Source organism: Mytilus edulis, chromosome 3 (genome assembly GCF_963676685.1).
Source record: "Mytilus edulis chromosome 3, xbMytEdul2.2, whole genome shotgun sequence".
NCBI lineage: Eukaryota > Metazoa > Mollusca > Bivalvia > Mytilida > Mytilidae > Mytilus > Mytilus edulis.
In genome coordinates this window covers 105,819,305-105,837,464 of record NC_092346.1, presented here as the reverse complement: position 1 = coordinate 105,837,464, position 18,160 = coordinate 105,819,305, and the positions used below count along the sequence as shown (strand labels likewise).

Sequence of the window (18,160 nt, the reverse complement as noted above, 5' to 3'; positions counted from 1 at the left end):
ATCCATTTGATTATTGTACTATCACTCGTGTCCCTTAACAAAGTATTTCCTCACTAATTACTGTACGTATACATCACACTTCTTACCATAGCAAGTGTAAATCAACACAACTCCCCCACATATTAACAGAACACTACGTACCCTTGCTGGTGTCCCTTAACAAAGCTAGTACTCACTTATTATCATATATATACATAAATAAAAACAGTAGTATACCGCTGTTCGAAAGTCACACTTCCTACTATTGCCAGTCTTACTCAAAACATATCTTCCACATTTTAACATAACACTTCTTTTACTTGCTGGTGTCCCTTGACAAAACTTATCCTAACTTATTATCATACGTATACAAAACACTTTCTACTATTGCCAGTCTTACTCAAATATCTCTTCCAGATATTAACAGAACACTTCTAATCCTTGCTGGCTCCCTGTGCAATAATTACACGAAGTTCTTGAATGATATGGAACACTTCAAATTCGTGTTAGTGTTACTCAACATTGCCATTCAACATATTGTACAGTAGTAAGCTTAGGTGCCTAAATTTGTAAATCGGGACACTGCATTTCATGCAACGGTCATAATAAAACAAAGTGTGTTTCTTCAGTGAAGTCTACCATTCCTTTAAGAAACTGTGGTCCTCAATGCTCTTTAACTTCATACTTTATTTGGGGATTTGAGCGTCAATGATGAGTCTTTTGTAGACGAAACGCGCGTCTGGCGTAAATGAAATTTAATCCTGGTATCAATGATAAATTTTATTCAGAACTCACAAATAATACACGATGGACCAGGATTATAGATTCTAGGTACTAACGTTGTTAATCATATTCATCACGTGTTATAGTATTCTTTTTATTTGTCTGTAATTTTTTACTTTTACTGTTTAGTCTATTTTGGCAATGTCCCTTTGACGTGGCTCCGTGTTGAAGGCCGTACATTGACCTATAATGGTTTACCTTTATAAATTGTTATTTGGATGGAGAGTTGTCTCATTTGCACTCATACCATATCTTTCTATATCTACTTATTCAACCCGTCATTGTGTTATTGTACTATGTTAAGTTTTAGTGTTCTTGTCTTTCGTATTTGCTAATGTGCTTTGTTATATGCCTTTTTGTTTATCGGTTGTAGGATATTTGCAATGATGACTGCTGTTCCCTCATATTTGACATTTTTACCCATTATGTCTGTTTGTTAAATATAATTTTTTAATATAATGAAATTTAATGCGACTGTCAGAAGTTTAGCTAGCTATAAAACCAGGTTTAATCTATCAATTTCTTCAAAACAAAATGTCTGTAGAAAGTCAAATATATGATAGTTGTTATCTACTGTTTGATATTTTTGAGCTTTTGATTTTGCTTAGGGACTTTCCGTTTATACAATTTCTCCGAGTTTGGTATATTTGTTATTTGACAGTTTAAAAGAAAATTAAAGATATTTTGTTTATTATTACTCCATTTGCAGTTTTATATTTTGTACTTAAACTAAAAGCATATTTTTTGACCGAAGTAAATGTTTGCATCTATGCTGTGTCTTAACATTACATGCACGGTGTATAAAGATTTGATAATTAATTATCGTACACTGTTTTAGCAACAGAAGATATGAATAAGTGCGTTTTATCTTTTAAAACTCATATTATAAGATTAAAATACGGAATTCCTACCTACACTTCCTTCCTTCTTCCAGAAGAATATTTCCGCCAAGAAATAGATCGCTGCTTGGTTATGTATGAAAACGGTATTGAGTGGGATATAAAAATAAAACTATAGGGAAATCCCGAACTATTAAATATACCAAGGGAATTTTCAATGATTACCTATATTAGATATACATTAACCATCATATCCCTATAGTGGAAGTTTCAGTTAGAATTTCCGCAATATAATGTAGAACAGCATAAAGCTTTAGGGCTTCTTCAATTTGTTCGAATTTTACGAAGGTAAGCTTTTTTTTTTATCAAATTAAAACAACTAAAACATTATTTTAATATATCGATATTTGTCTTTAATTATTTTTGCAAAAAAAACCATACTAATCACGAAAACAAATGATTTATTTCTGAACTATTTTTGGTAACTAAAAAATAAACTGTTAAATGACAAAAAGCAAATTCTGACGAAGGCAGCTCGTTTAAAAACTCATAAATTTCGTATATATTGTATTTTATTTTGGTAATTTTAGTCTTGCATGAATCTATTATCCTTATTTTTTTTACCTAAGTTTGATTAAATGTTAGTAACATTAGACCAAATGTTTACAACCTAGACCTAAAGTCGGTTGCATGGATAACTCGTAGTGGTCAAAAGGTCATATGGTTTATTGACGTTTTTCTGTACAGAATTTATTGCATACGTATTTAATTTCACTTTTGAGAAATAAAACAACGGATTCAATAAAAAAAAAATGTAAATCATTCTTCTTACCACTCATATCTTAGCTCTATAACACCAGGTTCAATCCACCATTTTCTACATTTGAAAATGCCTGTACCAAGTTAGGAATTTGAATAGGGACTTTTCGCTTTGAATTTTCCTCGGAGTTCAGTATTTTTGTGATTTTTCTTGTCACTTCTCGTTTTTATTCATAATTTGTATCATTTTTTTTTATGTTTTTCTCTTTTGATGGAACCATATACCGCTTTTCTGTTATTTTGTATATCTCTGAAGGTTAATGTCCTGGCAGTGATACATTGTACAACACAGTGAATGTCATTGTCCTAGTTCTGTTTATATATTTTTTTCTTATTGAAGTAGATGCAACTACGTACAAATCAAGAAATAAGTCTAATGGATTGCAGCATGCAATGTTTTACATGTACAATATTAAAACTTTACGATGAAGGATATCAAAACTGTCTCCTTGTTTTCTTCGACATACAATCTTGATATTTATCTGACCTAAATAACGACAGATGTTTTTAAAATGGTGCATACACTATTTGATATGGAAAATTTACATATAGTTTTGTATTGTTGCATGGTATTTCTGTTGTAACAGCAATTAAACATATGTTTGATACTGACAACGATTACGCACAAATTTATCTAAATTTAAGCGAGTAAATTGTTGTTTTCCTTGTGTTTGTAAAGTGTATTTAAGTTTTATTTGTAGTTCTTTCTAGACATGTGGTAAACATTTTGGATTGCTATCTTTTTTTGGGGAGGGGGGCTTCCAAATTTTTTTTTTTGTAGATACCTTAACAAATGTTTGTCATGAAAGCTATTGGAATTATTCACATCTTGTTTCATCCGTTGAAAGATTTTTCATTAGGCATTTTTGACAATTTAGAACATATTAGATATCATGAAATCATTTTGTATAACTTTATGTTCTCTCTAATTAGTTAACCCCTCGATACACACACATATACATATACAGGATATACAAACAAATAAACATTAATCAAGAAATATTATTCTCTGCGTAGCAATTGTAAAAGGAAATTCATATTCAATACTTTAAATAATGTTGTCAGTTTTCTTACCCCAAAACATATATTAATATTGAGTATAAACATCTTAGTTAACACATTATACTTGAGTTTAAGTTTAATGTTTTTCTTAATTCATTATGAAGCAATTATTGCATCAGACCCCCACAGAAGGCATACATTGGTAAGTAAATGTTCACATATTAAATATAAACATGTTATGCTTTTGAGATATTTTTAACCGTTGAATTAACATTTGGCATTTTGGTTAGACAAATTGTAGTAAATGAAGCTGTCTGAATGATATCTTAATAAAAGCTCTTTCATTTTTTTTCTTTAATTTGTTTTAAGAACAAAAGATAAAAAAAACATCATTATCATCCAATTGGTGTGAATAACTATTGTTGCCGGAGTAAAAGTAAGATAGCATTTATACCGAATTCTGAGGAAAATTCAAAAAGGAAAGTCCATAATAAAAAAAACCAGTTATAGTAAAAGAAACTCATTAAGATTTCAGAGTCAATGAATTTGACTACACAGGAAATTATACAATCACATACATTTATTTCTGTTGTCAATTATTTTAATAGATCGTAACAATTACACAAAGTTATATGTTTGGAGTCACTTGATCAAAATTATTTATGATAATTGAGGCTGTCCTTTAAGGAAATATATTTTTGAATATTACGTCCGTCTTAAAAGAAAATATCTTTATGTTTATTAAGGCTGTTCTGAAAGGAAATTTATTTATGATTAAAAACCAATTCTTCAGAGAACAATTGAAGGTCTTTCCACCTTGATAATAAGAATGAAATTTAAAAAAAAACGATGTTAGAAAATTTCGCTCTGTGTTGATGTAATGTGGTAATTCAAACTGATAAAAAAATAAGATTAATAGGTTTATGCAAAAGAAGAATTTTCAGCAAAGGTCAAAATCTAGAACGTGAAATTGACCTTTGCCCTTGTCCTCAATTTTGAGATCATAGGTCAGTGATGATCTCAAATCAAAAGACCCAAGGTCAATAACTTGTATGGTTGTGGAGAAATACCGATTTCAAATACAAAAGGGGATCAAAACACTTCCACTTAAATGAATTGAAGTTGCGCCTTATGGTAAACAGTTATTTGGCAAACACATCATATCATTAACTGTTGCAGTTTCTTTTGAATAACGATAACAAGCAAAATTCTATATTTAGAATATGACCTTAAATAAATACTGAACTTAGAGGAAAATCAATTCGGAATGTCCATAATCACATGGCAAAATCAAATAACAAAACACATCAAAAACGAATGGACAAGAACTGTCATATTCCTGACTTGGTACAGGCATTTTCAAATGTAGAAAATGGTGGATTAAACCTGGTTTTATAGCGCTAACCCTCTCACTTTGATGACAGTCTCATCAAATTCCGTTATATTTACATTGATGCGTTAACTAAACAGACAAAATAAATAAAATATTCAAAATATGGGTTAATCAGTCATCATCGTTTAACAATTTTAAAAGGAACAATTTAACAGAACACAAAAACATCTATCTACAAATACATTCATTGATTTGTGTGTCTGACGTCAGAAAATGTTTAACGTCACATAGATTTGTTCAATGTACATACAAACAATTTTAAAATTTACATAGACAATTGAACTGTATGAATTTTACTCTAACAGGTGCGCATTTAGACAAATAATGTCTTTTCCGCAATACCCGAGACCAATCTACTTGAAAATCAAAGACATAATTAAAATGTTTAATAATAAAACCAAAATATGAAGCCAAATAGGAACAGAGCTTTTCATTTAATTTGGTCAATATAAGATAACTATGAACAACTGTCATACAAGTTAGAGGTTTAGCTAGCTTGCAAACCAGGCTAAACCGCCATTTTCTTTGGGAAATGCCTGTACCAAGTCCGGAATCTAGCAGTTATTTCTTCAACATGTTTCGATGACTGTATCGTCTGAAATTTTTGAATTTACTTTCGAGTTCGGTATGTTTGTTATAATTTTTTATGCCATGATAAAATAATGTGAATATATTCAGAAAACGAATCGTTCGATTTGACTTTGTAACATGTAGTAAAAACTATGTGTAATAGACGGCAACCATTAGATTATTGGCTACTTGCTTGTAAAAGACAAACTACTTACAGGAAATATTTAGGAATAAAACGTTTATATATGTAAAAAATAAAACCAAAAAAAAAAAAATAAATCTGCTTTGATCAAATGTGTGAGCGTATTTCTCTTCTCTGCAAATGGACATTGCTTCAAGAGCACAGCATGAGAACAATTGTAAAATCCGTTTAATAGAGCTTTACTAATTGTTCTGTTTAAATTAACTTCTACTGTGAGCTACGACATGATCTTTATCTTTGTTACCTTTAGTAAACTTAAATGTGCGAGACCTTCTGCTGTTGTCTCTTTGACACATTCCCCATTTACATTCTCAATTTTAACATTTCACAGTTAATCTATTCATCCCTTATTCTATTGATTTTGTATTTACATGGATCATAGATCAAATGTATTCGTTCAGTGTCTGTTCACTTGTGGTAATATGTCTTTTGATTGAGTTTAGCCTTTTCAATTAACATTTTATGTATATTGTGTCATTCAGTGTTATGATGTTACAGATAAGGGTAAAGGTTTGGTACCATTTAACATTTAAATCCGCAGCAATTGTATGCACCTGTTCTAGGTTAAGAATCTGATATTCAGTAGTTCTCGTTTGTTGATGTGGTTCATAAATGTTTTTCGTTTCTCGGTTTTATATAGATAAGACCGTTGTTTTTTCTATTTGAATGGTTTAACACTAGTAATTGTTGGGCCCTTTATAGTGTGCTGTTTGGTGTGAGCTAAGGTTCCATGTTGAAGACCGTACTTTGACCTATAATGGTTTACTTTTATAAATTGTGACTTGGACAGAGAGTTGTCTCCTTGGCATTTACACCACATCTTTTATATCTCTGTAGATTTAACATTTAACATTTTACAGTTCATTTCTAGATAGGTTGTATCCATTGTTAAAGGCTGTGAAATTTTTTACATCCTTGTTTTGTGGTCTTTGCTTGACAAATGTTTCCGTTATACAATTACACAACTACTGATTCGATTTCACTGTTAGTGGACGTTCCGTCCAAAATGGTTTTGCCATTTCACTTTTTATAATGGTTAAAGTTCAAAAAGTAAAATCACAAAAATACTCCGCGGAAAATTCAAAACGAAAAGTCACTAATCAAATGGCAAAATCTAAAGCTCAAACACACCAACCGATTGGATAACAACTATCATATTCCTGACTTCGTCAAGGGATTTTTTTTGTGTAGAAAACGGTAGATTAAACCTGGTTTTAAAAGCTAGCTTAACGTCTTACTTTTATGACGCCCAAAATTCCATGACTTGAACAACAATGTGTGAACAAACCAAACAGACATCATAAAGTAAAATGTCAATATTATGTATGCAACAGTCAAAATTGTGTTATACTCTTTTATATCACGATAAAAACTAACAATTGTGTACAAACAAGCACAAAATGGCATTAAGACCAAGCACATTAGCAAACATTAAAGACAAGAATACACAAATTTACAATGGTACAATAACACAATGACGGGACGTATAAGTACAGAGCCACGTCATATATGTACCAAAGAAACAGCAAAAGGTATATAGACAACGCACATTAGCAAAAATGACAGACAAGAATACGAGAATTATCATAGAACAATAACACAACGACGGGATGTACAATTGCCGAGCCACGTCAAATGAATATCAATAAAAGCAGATTAAACAGTAAACGAAATGTCCATAAAGACAAATAAAAGAATAGTATAACACGTTTTTAAGATGATTGATAACGTCAGTACCAATAATCTATACTTTAAGACCTTCGTCCATAGATGGTGTAAACTTCCCACTAACACCATACACCATTACACCACACACCATACACCATTACACCATACACCTTGTACCATTACACCATACACGTTACACCTATTCACAATACACCTTACACATTACACCATGGACCATTCCCCATTCTATCTACACGATCCAAAATTACCTATTATGCAATTAAATTTCAAATATTAAGATTATTATTATTGTATATGTTTATAATACAAAACATAAGAATAAAAAGTACTTCGTTTTCGACCAATGAAATGTCGTACACCATCATTCACACCATTCCCAATCGCACGTAACACAGCGCACCATTCCTTAAACACCATTACACCATTCCCCTTACACCATAGCACCATACACCTTACACCATTGTACCATATGCCATACACCATTACACCATACACGTTTTTTTGGGGGAAGTTTACACCATCCAAGGGCTGTATTTGCTAAGTTGAATACTTATCACTAGCTAATGCAGAACCAGAACTATCGTAACAGTATTTTGTTTCCAATTATATTTGAATACTTTGTCTTTCAGAATATTCTCCTTTTGTTAAGTTTCTTGCTTTATTTGATTCATATTTTTATAGTATATCTACTATCCTCCAAACACAACTTAAAGATTTCTGCTTCGCAAAAGACCTTTATATACACCAGAATACGCAGTTCACTTTTCAGAATTGCTATTGTCCACCATTAGGTATCTGTTAGTTTGACTGCACGCGTGTTTGTGTGTATTTTCTATTCAGTACTATTGACAGAAGTCTGTTATGTTGGTATTGAGTAATTACTTACTAACGTACTAAATTATAATCCTGGTACCTTTGATAACTATTATATCTTTTTGATTCAAGTTAATGAAATATTGATTAATTGGTTAATTGTTTTATTCATACATTTATTAAATAATTAATTGGTAAAACCAATTAGTTGATTGTATATTATTTGGGTAGTAATTAAACTTTATTTACTGTGATTGGGTATGGTAAGGCGAATATACAAAACGTTCAATTATGACACTGTCGTTCTTAATTATAACTTGTTAAAACACAAAGAGACATACACTTCGACAATGTGTTATTTCCAATAAATATTAACACTCATCATATGTTCAAAACGTATTGTTGCAGCGATACAGAATGTAAAACCTCCTGTTTATGGAATATTTATAACCTTTATGAAAGGTGTTTTTTTTTGTTTTAGAGCAAAGTTTCTGCTAGATATGATCTTTGAGAAAGACAACAAGATGTACACAGCGTCCTCTCAAGTTAAACAGACAATAGAACAGAAGAACCGGAAATCGAGTAATTCATCAGTTGTTTACTTACTTTTAACTAATTTTAATATGATTATACACTGTTTGGCATGTATAAAAGTAAAAAAAAATGGTAGGATTGCCAATGGGACAACTAGTTCTGCAACTGACATCGAAAAAGACGCTTAGTTAACGAGTTTAATGGTCCGGAATAACACACGGCTGCAAATTGTTTTAAATGATAGAATAATATCTATATTTTAATTTCCGTCGGGTCGTAAAAGGTTTCTATGGTCACATTTTTGTATTTTATCCCTTTAATGGGGGTACCCCTCAATTTACGGTTTTGGGTAGTTACCTTAAAATCCAAAAATATATTTTTTGGTTAAATTTCCCGCTATTTTCGTAAATATTTGATATGCACATATCATCAAGGATCATCGGAATGATGAAGAAATAAATATAATACCATCTGCAAGTAAAACTTTCAAACTTAAAGTTGGCTGTTTTTTGGATAGAAATTTAACGCGTTTTTCTTTGAAAACGAGAAAACATATGATTCAAAAACAGTATTTAACATTTGAGCGGACAAAAAATATTTTTGCGATACTGCATGCAAATTTTGGTGGACAAATTCCAAACAATTTTGTCAAAAACTCAAAAATAAAAACATCATTTGTACCTTTTTAAATTACGGAAATTTCTATCCGTCAATCAGCTCCACCATTTATTTTTTCTTTCACAATCAATTTGATAGTTTCGATGTGATTATGTAGATTTTGTAGGAGAGGTTAATTTATTTTTGAGTGATTTGAATACATAAAGTAGTTCTTTCGTGTATTTTCTGTAAATAAGTTATTGTTTTGTTAATAAAATTTTGACTTAAAATAAAAGTTAACCAAATCCTTCGGATAAGAGGTTTTTCCGGATAATGACTATAGTTGACATTGTGTGAAAATACATTGTATGTCAATGTTTAACCTCAGAGCAATTAATATGCATGCAAGTGTTCGGAGGAAAAATACTATTGAAGTTTCGCAGAGATTTGGTGTGTGACAAGGTGATGCTAAAACCAACTTCTCTTGATATTCTGCTTTCCGTGGGCGAATCATCAGTGATGTTATGAGACTTGCACCAGAAGGCAAAATCGGTGCGTCTTTAAATTAGATTGATTGATTGCTGGTTGCCTAACGTCCAGTGGCAAATAGTTCATGCATGTTCAGGACGAGAACAAGTTAACAATAAAAACAATAGGTAGGTTTTGTCATAATAGAGGCCATTCGGGATGATGATCGGGAAAATTTAGACTGCCACTGGAAAATGATGGTATATTGGATTGGGACAGAAATTTTCCATTGCAGCATGCCACCTACGGACCCCTCAAAGAGTTGATGCAAGTGTTTTAACGTGCAAATAACGTGACACTCCCTTTACACGAGGCATCGGATTTAACGTCCCCATTCTGACCGGACGTGACTGCAAACTTGATACATCCCGCACAGCCAAACGGACGCCCCACTTCGTTTTACTGCCGGTCGGGAGAAGACCAAGTGACCATATTTCGTTTCTCCAGTCACCCTTGGGGAACTTTAAATTAGAAACAACAAAAGTCCATATATGTGATCAAACTGATCGACATGTATCCCCACAACCTGACACTTTTATACGATCTCGCGCTCAGTTTCGTCCTTGTAGTTTGGATATGAAAACAGGTTTTTTTTGTAAAAGAAAAACCTTTAAAAAAACCCAGAGCCCTCTAAGCGTGTTGACAGTCTTTTAAGACGTGCTCATTAATGTGAGTAATCATTTATCCATGCATAACCAAGTACTTATTGAAGTCAACACATGTGCAATTAAGTAAAACAGTTACTGAAAATTTAGAATTTGAACTTGCATTCAGTCCATTAATAACGATTGTTAGTAATGCGATTTGTTTTTCCATAAGAAAAAGCCTTTCTCATGTAGCACATCCTCTATATCAACCGATCAATTTTACCCAATATTGTCTCTGATGCTTACCAAACTGTCAAACTCCAGAACTAACTAGATATTGTGACACCTTACAATTCAGACACAGTGGGGCCAAGGGATATGAAATATAGAGTTTAGCTCTGAACTCAATTTAGGGGATGCCATATCTGCTGCAGGAAAATTGAAGTGTATGTTAAGACTTCCAGAATTACACCAAGGTGTCTGAAAATATCAAGGATACATTAAAAGAAGAACAATTACTTTACCCTGCCACCAGTGCTCTTATGAGTCTATGTTCTCGTTTTGGTATTTCTATGGAAATGATGCCCGTATAGCTTGTTAATAGATATAGGAAGATGTGGTATGAGTGCCAATGATACAACACACCATCCAAGTCACAATTTATAAAAGTAAACCATTATAGGTCACGGTCCGGTCTTCAACACGGAGCCTAGGCTCAAAAGTTCATTTGTTAGTTAATTGATGAAAAATAACACAAAGGCGTTTCTGAACCGTATATTGTCCCTAAAAGATAACAAAAATTCGTAAATGTATGGCTATTACAAAATCAATCGTTTCTGTAGCAACATTCGCCCCATAACATTTGGGATTGGCAGTGCAGATACATCATGCATATGCATATGGGAATATGGGTCACGAACATTGATCGAAACTTTGTACTCACATTTCTTTTGTGTTTCCTATGCAAAGGTAAGACTATATCTGACGAGTTTGACCGAATCATGACGGTATTTACGCTCCAGATAGCATTTGTACTCAAAAACAGTGTTTGCTTTGAACAAACTCTGTCCTGCGCCGAAATTGTTCTTATAAAAAAGGAAAGTGTCTTGTAATGCTTATACGCGTACTGAATCCTCATATGATGACTAAGAGATTGATTTATGTCCCTGTTTTATGAATACTTGAGCTATTGTGTGTCGCTTTTAAAAGTTATATAAGGATCATGACTGATTTTGAATTACATTAGAAAATTGGCATTGCATTGCATATTTTTTTCCTTTCCTTAAAAAAATAATGAGTTAACTTTTTTACCAGGATTATCCCACTAAAAAAATTTTCATGCACCAAACTGACTTTGTTTTACACTCAATTTTTTTTAAACCTCGCATTCGCCTCGGGTGACTTTAGTATATTTTGTGTTATAACTGCTCTGTCCAGACTTTGCAAATACACAATATGTATTTATCTATAACTAGATACTAATTTTCACAAAATATACAACCTGTAAGCTGCAAAATTAAAAACACTGTTTCAGCGCTTGAATTTTTGTTTTTTTCAAAGATAGAAAAAATATTGAAAGAATTTGATAAACTGGTAATTTTTGCTTTAGAAAATAATACTGTAATATACTATAGTGAAATACTATACACAATATGAAAGTGTTTGGATGTGAAAAGGTCAAGGCCACTTCTTCTTTTGCTATGTCTTAAATGGAAAAAAATCAGAATGTTCCAAATCAACGCCATTTTGTAATGGCAGCTCTTCATATAAGTAGTCAAACTTGTCGTTTTAACATCGTTTTTAGCATATGCTTTTGATTGAATCGTTTTTGTAGCATTCTATTGAATAAATATAAAAAAAATCTCCTTTTTGTCCTTGTGGTTGAAATATTGATATTTTTAGGTCTGACCTTTGACCTCAATTTCACAAAATTGTGACCACTCTGGATTTTTACGACCCAACTTTTCTTATTGTACACGTTTTCCTCTTTCCATCGATATATAATTTAGGTGTGTGTTCTTCCGGACCATTAAAGTTTTAAAAAATGAACTCTGGTTGCAGTACTAAACTCTCCACAAGATCGTAGTGAAAAGCAACTATGGTTCATAGTACGGACTTGAACAATGTGCAAAACTCATATCACATAGCAAGCTATAAAATGTATGTAAAACAAATCAAACCTAATTAAAAAGATAAACAAAAACAAGGTATGATATACAGCACCAAACGGCAACATATGGAATGCATGCTCCGGACTTGGGGTAGGCACATACACAATGTGGCGAGTTTGAATATGTTTGTGTCAAGTCCTACCCGTAACCTATTAAAGATGTGTAACAGCTCAATAATAGATTCAGTGATCACTTACATTTAATATATCCAAGTGAACTTCAAATTAAAGATACTACCGACACAGACAAATCTGCTTCATATTTAGACCTTTTCCCCGAAATGACTACTGATGGTAGGTTGAATACCAAAATTTTTGACAAACGCGATGATTTTAATTTTCCTATTGTCAACTTTCCATTTCTGTGTAGCAACATCCCAGCGGCACCAGGATATGGAGTTTATGTGTCTCAATTGATACGTTACTCTAGAGCTAGCTCAAAGTACGTTGATTTTGTTAAATGAGGAATACTGCTTTCTCAAAAGTTACTAAGACAATCAATTTAAGGTCATCATCATTTTCTACATAAGAAAATGCCTGTACTAAGTCAGGAATATGACAGTTGTTATCCATTCGTTTGATGTGTTTGAACTTTTTATTTTGCCATTTGATTGGGGACTTTCCTTTTTGAATTTTCCTTAAAGTTCAGTATTTTTGTAGTTTTACTTTTTTCAAGAAATTTTACGGTCGCCATTATGAGCTGATTGGCCATTATGACAAAAGTGTGTCAGAAATCATATCTGATATTTCCCCTCTGTCATAATAACCTTCCATCATTACCGACATGAACAAAGAAATAACACGACGGGTGCCGTATACGATGCAGAAAATGCTTACTCTTCCAGAGAACCTGTTTTCACTCCCGGTTTTTAGTGGAGTTCGTGTTTCTTATTTATTATTTATAACTGTTGATGTTAATATCCTTTGTTTTTTTTAGTCTTTGTTTACTCCTTGGTTTTGATTTGTTATTGTCTCAACATAAGTTGTATAGTGAAAGCATGAAACAAAACTTAAATACAATTAATAGTTTTACTTATTTATCATATGGAAATATAGTTTTTTGTTCAAATTAGTCGGTAGATAACCATAATTAAAACCCTTAAACTATTTGTTGGATACAAAAACATATTGTGATGCACCGAATGCACATTTGAAATGTTTTCATTTATTCGTGAACAAATAATGATATTAGAAATTTTCAAAGTGGAAAACTGTTACACACGAAAAAATCAAAGATTGACATCCACTAGCTTAAATAATGTTTAGATACAAATCTGTGTGTGTTGCAATGTCGTTTTGTTTTGTTGCACTTTATTGTTTCTGTGGTTTCGTTGTTTCCTCTTATAGGTGAAGTCTTTATTTCAATTTTAGTTGGTACTCTGGATTTGTTTTCTCTCAATAGATTTATGACATTCGAACAGCGGTATACTACTGTTGCCTTTATTTCCAATACAAATCAAAACAAAATTGTGATATACTTTATGTAAAATAACATTTTCACAAAATTACCCAAATCCAAGGCAAATTAAAGAGCATAGACGTCCATAAAACTGACACAATATCAAAAAAGGAACGAAGGGAAAACATGTTTCATATTCCTGACTTGGTATGGGCATTATCAAAAACAAATTGTCGATTAAATCTGTGTTAAATATCAGTCTGCTTACCTTTTTCTTTTAGATGCATTTAAAAGATTATTTGTTTTGGCTAATCAAAGATTAACAGAGAACGTCATCACGTTGAAGATATGGTATGTCCTATGTTTATAATAAAAGATATATTGCTTAATAAAGGCAACAGTAGTATACCACTGTTCAAAAACTCATAAATCCATGAACAAAAAACAAAATCGGGGTAACAAACTAAAACTGAGGGAAACGCATTAAATTTAAGAGGAGAACAACGACACAACATTAAAATGATAGACACACAGAAACGGACTAAGCATTAGACAAAATCCTATGAGAATAACAAATACAACATCAAAACCAAATACATGAAGTTGGGATAGATAAGTACCGTGACACGTCTCATAGTAATGTCAATTCACACTAAAAAATAAATTAAATTTTCCCGGGACCAAATTTGTATGCAATTTAATAATAAAAAAAAACTCAATTAAAAAGTAAAACCACAAAAATACATAACTCCGAGGAAAATTCATAAAGGAAAGTCTCTAGTCAAATGAAAAACCCAAAAGCTCAAACACATAAGATACCGGGCTAATGACTTGGTACGCAAGTTGAAGAGCATTGAAAATCGAAAATTAAAAAAAAACAGCAACGGCAATCTATGCCTGAGATAGAAAACCTTTAATTTCGAATAATGTAATACTTTTTTCTATACTTTTTACAGAAGATTTACATATAAATCTGAAATATAACTAACAACAACAACCTTACGTTGTCCTGGCCAAGAGCAAGTCAGCCAATGGGGTAGATTGCACTAAACTGTCGATTTCAGCATTCTTCTTGTCTGATAATGATCAATGGAATTTATAAGTAAACAGAAGAAGGTTGCAATTAAACACCAGCCTTTGAGCTAGCTAGTTTTGAACAAGATGTAAGTCATTTATGTTTGTTTCTCCGAAATTAACACATCGTGATTATACAAAATAGGATCTGGACTAAATGTTTTAACTATACCTGAATGATAAAGACAGAAAAAAATTGTAAAAATTTAATATATCACTTTTTTCTGAACAAATGTATGTTTTTTGTTTTAAAAATATTGTGATAACAAATTAAGCTACATATTCTTATATCAGTCTTTTATGAGTTTACTCGGTTCGTTTAAATATTGTTAATCAATTATATACAAGAACCGGTGTATTTGTCTGTCTGTGAGCGCCAAGGTTCTGTTATATTATATGCTATTGGCTCCTTCAATATAATCAGTATATCATAGTTGAACCAAATACATTCATTGTGGCTTGGTTTTTTTTCTTTTACCTGCAAAACATAATTATATAAATATTACCGGCATTTAAAATTAAAAATGCAACACAATGGTATACAAAAACGACTTTAACAAATACAAAAGCATTGTGGTAAAAAAAACTTAAGATATCTGACAACAATTCTGTATGGTTTTAAAAAAAGCAAGTGTTGGCAAATATGCTTGATAAAAATTTGTTGGATAAGAACTATGACATTTGTGTAGAATAATTGCTTAAATGATCGGGTGTATATTATATTTACATTTATATGGATCAATTAGCTGTTTTGAAGATACTCATTTCCCTCTTCAAAAAACAACACTTTTCTAAAGAATCGCTACAAGTGGTAAATTGTATCTCATATTTATCTTTCAAACTCAAGGGATGATAACAGAGGAATGAGAGTTGTGGCTTTGGTCGTCATCAAGCTGCAAATGTGACCAGTAAATAGTGCTTCCGTACTTATGCAGTATGATTTTTTTTTAAATATCCGTAAACAGTTTTTTCTTTTCTTTGAAAATAAAATTCCTTGTAGAATCAGTTCTATTCATTATATCGAACTAAATGTTGTCTTTTCAAATTGAAATAACTTGTTATTCTCCTTTATGTAATCACTCGAATTATCAGAGCGTTTGTATTATAGGATGAAGTACGGAAAAAATCAGGGGTTTGCAACCGTCATAATGTAAACTTGAAGACAACACTTTGGCAAAAGACACCACCGAAAAGACAACAACAGTTAATGAAACAATATACAAACACATAAGAGTAGCAAAAAAACATTTCAGCTGTTAGCTTTTTCTTCCTGTAAACAACAAAAGACAACACAAACTTTATACAAACAGTTAAAACCGTAACACCTTTATTAAGATATACTAAAAGTTACAAACTTCAATTTCATACTTTATTTTGCCTTGTAACTTTATTGATTCGAGCATCACTGGTGGGTTTTTTGTAGACTAAACGTCGGGTCTGGCCTACACACATTTATATTATCAGTCCTGATAATCCCACACATGATCTACAAATGCAGGAACACCACAAACATGATCTACAAAAGCAGGGACATCACACTCATGATTTAAACAGGCAAAACATATCACAAACTTCTAACGCCGTACCTACATTATTAACAACACACCTTTCTTAAAAGCGCAGTTTCCAATAACTATAACTCGCTCTTGCATATTTGACCCCAGATTAATATCCATATTAATAGTTCAGTCTGGTCTAATTTATTTATATCATTTCGTGTATTAGTATATATTTTTTTTTCATATAAGTTGAAACGCCAGTATACAAAGTCACTAGCGTATAGCAAAAAGTAATATCACAAAAATAGTTTGCAGCCAACTATGGTTTCGGGATGTTGATTCGTCAGATATTTTGTTTCGTTGAATTTGAATCGAATATTCATTACCCAACAAAATAATGAAAATAGCACGTGCTTTTCAACATGGGATAAAGCCACGTACCTTGCATCAAGATTATATATAATCTGAAAATTAATGGGGTGACATTCTTTCGGTTTGCTTATCAAAGTCTTTAAGGGGCTCCTGGGTATAAATGAATTTTTTTTTCTAATATAGAATTTCGCTATATTTTTTCATAAATGAACTTTATCATATACTTAAAAGAAAAATGAAATAAAAAAAATGGGGTCACCGTTCATTTAAGCTAAAATCTGCCTCTAGAAGAAGCATACATTTTTGTTAATGTCCTTTTTTTCTGTTGAACTAATAGGAGAAAAAGAGGAAATATCGAAATAAAAAAATAACCTAATATAAGAAATCGCTTAAATTTTACAATTATTTAGTTTATGTACAGCTTATTTGAAAACAATAATAAAAAATATAGGTCACCGATGAGTTAAAAAAGATATTTCAAATTTAAGGCCAAAAAATGGCATTTTTGCACCAAAGGGAGATAATTTGGAGCTTTTTCAATTTTTAAAGTCATCTGGGGCCAAACCAAATAATTTTTTTGGGTTGTTTTTTGTACCATATCATAAAGTAACAACTAATAGTGTAATAAATAAAATTTGTAATGAAAAAATAAAGGTTTAATTTTTTGCTAAAATTTTTGTACCCATGAGCCACCTTAATAATACTTTATTCGATTTAAAGTATACAAATGATCTAAAGTTATATTATATACACAATAATACAAAGTTATATTATATACACACTAAGACAAAGTTATATTATATACACACTAAGACAAAGTTATATTATATACACAATAAGACAAAGTTATATTATATACACAATAAGACAAAGTTATATTATATACACAATAAGACAAAGTTATATTATATACACAATAAGACAAAGTTATATTATATACACAATAAGAAAAAGTTATATTATATACACAATAAGACAAAGTTATATTATATACACAATAAGACTTGAACATACGTAATTGGCAAGTCAAGTACATTTCTATACTATATTATACTTTATTTAAAGAAACGTTTGGTTGATGTATTAATGACATTTACTTGCGATTTGTAGTATACTTTGAAGTGAACATACTAGCGGGTGCTGTGTATCCAGATGTAATTATTATGATCACGAATAAGTGATCGCAACTATGATTATAGACCTCTAAACTTTGACAAGCATATATACATTTGTAGAGAATCTAACTACGGTTTATGCATTTGTAATTTACTATAATAAGAGTTTGACATCTCCCTATTTCTAATTATATAG

At 31.4% G+C, this 18,160-nt stretch overlaps 2 long non-coding RNA genes across 3 annotated transcripts in view; one reads left to right on the top strand and one right to left on the bottom strand.

Annotated features, from left to right (window-relative positions):
- Positions 1–1,747, bottom strand: part of LOC139514737 (uncharacterized) — a 32,627-nt gene extending 30,880 nt beyond the window's left edge. For both annotated transcript variants that reach the window (XR_011662680.1, XR_011662679.1), the window contains exon 1: positions 1,674–1,747. This is a non-coding gene — a long non-coding RNA (uncharacterized lncRNA). The remainder of the gene's footprint in view (positions 1–1,673) is intronic.
- A 62-nt stretch (positions 1,748–1,809) lies between these two features.
- Positions 1,810–15,138, top strand: LOC139514738 (uncharacterized). Its single transcript, XR_011662681.1, has 4 exons — positions 1,810–1,949; positions 8,571–8,671; positions 14,186–14,255; positions 14,861–15,138. It is a non-coding gene; the product is annotated as an uncharacterized lncRNA (long non-coding RNA).
- Positions 15,139–18,160: the final 3,022 nt, after the last annotated feature.